This window comes from Galeopterus variegatus, unplaced genomic scaffold (genome assembly GCF_000696425.1).
Source record: "Galeopterus variegatus unplaced genomic scaffold, G_variegatus-3.0.2 Scaffold301, whole genome shotgun sequence".
Lineage (NCBI taxonomy): Eukaryota > Metazoa > Chordata > Mammalia > Dermoptera > Cynocephalidae > Galeopterus > Galeopterus variegatus.
The window spans coordinates 271,866-277,362 of NW_007726412.1; positions in this window are offsets into that span (position 1 = coordinate 271,866).

A 5,497-nucleotide genomic window follows, 5' to 3' on the forward strand; every position below is an offset into this window, starting at 1 on the left:
TTTTCTCTTTTAACTCAGTTTGACTTGTAATAGCTAAATTTCTTGAAGGGTTTTCTCATTCTTCAAACTATAAAAATAAAAAGAAAGCAGTACAAAAGGGGAAAGGTTTGAGGAATTAATAATGAACATTTAAGATGCTGAAGTTCTGGCTTCCTTTTCATTCAAATTATGAACATTGAAAATAAGATGAAACATCTTGCATGGTTAAACAATGATCTTTACAGCACTGATGCATTTTTATAAGATCGCTCTAAAAATTACTCAAGAGTTGTACTTTGTGCATGTGTCTCTATTGGGTTGGTAGCAGGTTTTGTAATAAATTATTCTTTAGAAAACATTTATTTAGATTCATTAGAGTTATAAGTACACACTTAAAGGAAATGAAATGTAATTTAGAGTCAGTTCTGTATTAAAAAGTTGACTATAGACTGTATTGGCAGTTTGACTTTAGATAAATTATTTTCTCTGAGCCTCAGGTTTCTTAATATATAAAATAGGACTAATAATAATAATAGGCTCTACAGAGTCGTAATGAGGACCAAATAAGTGCAAGAATATTAAAGGGTACATTTACAGTTTGTAAAAAAACTTAATCAAGGATTAGCATTCTATTCCATAAAAATTGCTTCTTGCTTAATAGAGTTAAATGAGAAATGACTAAAGTACAAGGTAAAAAGGTAGAAACGAATTTGGTTTTGCTTCCTTTATGTTTTTTCATTGTTATTTTTTTCATACTCACTTTAGAAAAATCAATAAGCAAGAATGCTACTTTATTATGCCTTTAACAAGTGAGCTGCAGGTGTGAGGAGGTAAGGAGAGCTGAATTTGAAGGACTGAATTCTGCACCAAGGGCTATCTTGGTGTAGTTGGACAGAAGTCCCTTTACTGCTCCATCACAGCTCTGATCGTCTCATCTAAAAATCGGAGCCATGAGGTTGGGAAAGCTTATCACCCACATATACGCTTTTGACTCTCCCAAACCACAGATGGGCACGGTCTTCTAGGTAGCCAGGACCTGTCTACGGTGGGCACTGGCAGATGCACTACAGGCCCGTCCACCTCCGGCCGGGCACCTGGCTCTGAGCCATCAGGAGTCGTCTCAGACTGGGTGCTGGACACTCTGAGAGGTGACCCCGGGTGCCCGGTGGCCCCAATTCACTTCCTCGGGGCTGTGAGACTGGGCAGGGGAGGAAAGTGACTCACTGGTAGCGCTCTGGCATGGAATGTTCCCGCTCCAGCACAGGTTTCAAAGTTCCAGGATAACAGTACTTGTTCTTTATACTTCACAGGATGCCTTATGTTTCTCCTTTAGAAACTGACAAAACCTTTTTAATTAAAATTTGATATATTTCAGTGGTAAAAGTATTATCCTAAAATATATGTTTGAGGGGCTAGGAAAAAAATCGGGTAACAGACACAAAGAATAATGAGGTTTTGTAATGATGAATATGCTAATAATCCTGATTTGATTATCACATATCATACACTAATACTGATAGTCAACTCTGTACCCACAAATATGTAAAATCAATTATGTTTCAATTTTAAAAAGGAAAAAAAATTGATATATTTCAGTGGCAAAAGTATTATTCTAAAACATATGTTTGAATTAGTTTCTCCAGAATACTTTTCTAGAATACTCTCCAGAAGATAAGCAGTTTATAACTACAGGGGAAGGGAGGGGGAGAGAGAGGGAGAGAAAGGGAGAGAGAAAATGGAAAGAAAAGGAGGGAAAAAGAAACTACAATGCTTTGAATTTAGGTTTTTAGTTGGCATTTTGTTTCTTACTCCCCAATCCCTGTTACTTTTTTTCTTAATACTTAATTCAGATCTGTAATATGAGTTTAGTATGGGTTGCATACTTAATGATATTAGTTATGGTCTATTTTAGTTTTGTAGTATGTCCCATAAATGAATGTCTTGAATATTCTTAAGTAAAAATTTAAAAAGAGCTCCCTATCATTAAAAATACATCAGCTAGATTTTTCAATAATTTCTTTTTGTGAAGGGTACAATTCATAGTCCACAATTGTACATTCTCTATGTATTCCATTTTTATTTCCTTCAAATCCCATTGCTTTGTATGCTTTCTCTCAAGCATACCTACAATAAAGCCATCTGTTGTCCAAGGGGTCGTTCCGACATGAATCATGCTCTGTCAAAATTTTGAGGTTATAAATGTTCAGCTAATTGAGCAGTCTGACTAGCTGAATACTTGTAAGTGCTTTATAATATCTTTCAACACTTCAAAACCCTGGCTCACTTAAACTCCAGAATCCCAGAGCAAATGGGACAAGTTATTCACATGGATTCTTGCTGATAAAACTAAAAACTTGTTTATGAATTTTTCTCAGAATTTGGGATAAAGTGAATTTAGCTCTATTCTTAAATATTTATTTTTCAGCTGCACCTACATTATGCCAAAGCAAGTAGTTGGTGGGTGAAAAACTTAGCCAATCAGCCAATTATTTGGACTATTCGGTATTAAGCAGCTAACTTAACTTTTTTTTTTTCTCATCAACTTGATTGGGTGTTTTGGCATCATGGTGCTTACAGTTTCTAAGAAAAAAAAAGTCAGTATCTCTCTCTCCCTCCCCCCTTCCATTATTTTCTTTTTCTTTAAGAGACTTTATTGTGATAAGACACCCGAAATGAATGCACAAAGAAATAAACATTTATATAACTTACATGACAGCTCAGGCCACCCATCCATGTTCTTTCTAAGATTTCTGTACATTCCTTAAGGATTTATATTCCTCTGGTCACTTCTGGCATCAAGTTCCAGATTGCATGGGATTCTGAGTCTCATTCTTATATCAGTTCCATCTTCTCTGCCCCGCGTTAATTCAAACATGGAGCTCAGCTCTTTCCCTTGCTTTCCTCGAAAAAGCAAATCTGCTGACAAAATGTATTTTTCATTGTAGTTGACTTGACTGAAAGTCCGGTGAGACTAAGGCAATAACTTTACAGAGAAATAACACAATTTGGTATATTGAAGATTTCTCTGCTTAAAAATGTGTTGGCTCCCAGCCATATCACATAGACTAGACTCCTTCTTACCCTTTCCAAGATAATTCCACTTTCTCTAACCAAACCCCAAATCAGGTCTGAGTTTCTAAGGCACATATAAGAACTCACGAAGTGCCCTTCTAAATATCTCCCTCAGGTCTTACCCATTTTCTGTCCTTTACCAATCTCTACAAGGGGAAATGAGGGGTATAGGGAAGTTTTACTCCGCTCAAGAATATCCATGCCCCAACGCACATGTGGGTGCATGCACACACACACACACACACACACAGTGGCTACACTCACACTACAGATAAGGCAGAAGTATTTACAGACAGTTTAGGTTTTAAACAAAAATTTCCCTTGGACACATTTACACTAAATGTTTAAAAACTCATAGTTGTAGATAGATATTTCAGTGGAAAATTTTAACTTGTCCTCCAAGCTGACCCTGGCCTATATCTCTGATTTCATCCCACACCATTCCACACTGGCGTTCTTTCTGTTCCTTGAAAGGTAGCTCATTCCCATATGACCTTTGTACCTTTCTATTGCTGGGCCTCTTAGCAAGACTGATTTATTCTCATGATGTATGCCATAGCCCAAATTTCTTCTCATTAGACATGACCATCCAATCTATTGCAACATCTTTCCATCTCTCAGCCACAATACCCAATGGTCTCTATAAAAATCAGTTTTATTTCTTTAAAAGGAATTATCACACTCTGAGATTGATTATCATTAAATTTTAATTAAATACTTCCTGTTCTCTGTTCTTAAGGACCAAGTGCTTTTCTATATACTGGTGTATTTCGAGGATCCAGAAATGTGGATGATACCAAGTGCTAAATATATTTTTAAAAATAAAAAATTGTGTCTACTGTCAAGAAATAAAAAAAAATAAAATTTGCTTGATAAGTTTAAAAAATTAAATCTAACATATTTTAAAGGACATATTACATTATCTGTTCCAGAAGAAGTAATATTAATTGAGCAATAATTATAATTATTATTATAACCAGGACTGATGTTAACTTGATGATCAAGACCACCATTTACCATGTTCATATTTAGAATGTCAATGTTCAGAAAAATGGGAGTAGCCTGGGAATTAAAATAGTCTAATTAATGACTAGCATTGTGGAATTCTAACCCAATCCTCTCATTTAACATTTGTGGCAACTGAAAAACAGAAAAGCTATTTTGCCTAATATTAATGGCAAATTCATGTCTGGAATCAGATTTCTTGAATCTCAAATGACTGATTTTCCCCCATAAATTATGTCCCCAGTCCTAATTTAAGAGTAATCAGTGACTTCATGTTTTCATTTATAGAATAAGCAGGTGAAATTAAATGATCTCTTAGCATTTGCGGTTTAATCACCCTTCTTTTTCCTTCCTCTCTGTTCATCAGTTGTTCCCAACTTGACTGGAAGCAATCTCCTTAAATTCTCATTTACATTGTCAATCTCCTACTCAATGATATCTTGTGTTCCAATGGCTCTAAATGTCTATTACACAGGGCCACTGGTGGCATGTGACTGGTTGCTGATGACACACTGCACAACAGAACTCATGACTGCTGAGTCTGTACAGTAAAGAGAGCCTTGACTATTTGAATGCACCTTTTTGGAGTATTTCCTGAGGAATAAGGAATATCCAATCAAATACAATGTAGTAAGGCCAATTACAATCAAACCAAAAGTTAAAGTTGTGTTTACCATCGACCAGAGTTAAAATTAAAGCACCTTAAAATGACATTGTTAGGACCTTTTAGTAATAAATGTATTTGATTTAGAATTAAATTGCCTTGTTCATCATGGAAATAAAGTCTGTCCTGTGTGTTTCCTCTGTTCTCAATTGTATTTGCGTTTTGCCTTCAAATGAAGCAGATTACATATATTATACACATGTGTAAGAATATCACAGACTGGAAAGAAATCTCATTCACTGGTGTAAAAGCCTTTGGATGAATCAAATTTAGTCTAAGTTAATTAGATCATTATCTAATTTATTCTAGTACCTCACAAAAAGTTATGAAAGATGCCACGTTAGCTCAGTTTTCCATAGTATAGTAAAAATACTGTTTTAGAAAGAAACTGGATTGAAGTAAATCTTCTAAGCTCATATGTAAACTCAGAAACTTTAACTTTTCTATGTTTTAGAATTTCCAAACATCCTAAGGAGTTAAAAACAAACTTGATGTGATATCTTTTTGCCTAAAGAGAACTTTCTTAACACTGGTTACACAAATGTGAGGAAAAAAAGACAATGATTTATTCTATACACAGAGATAATCTCCTGCCTTTTTCCCAGAATTGCTCCTTGCAAAGCCTACAGCATTTGGCTATATCAGCCTTGGTCTAACCACTAGAAAACAATGGTAAGATATAAACAGGAATTAGTAGTGTGGGATAAAATCCTGAGACAACAAATCTGAAGTGTGTTTCTCAGGAAAATAAAACAATGGAAATTTACTGTGTTTATA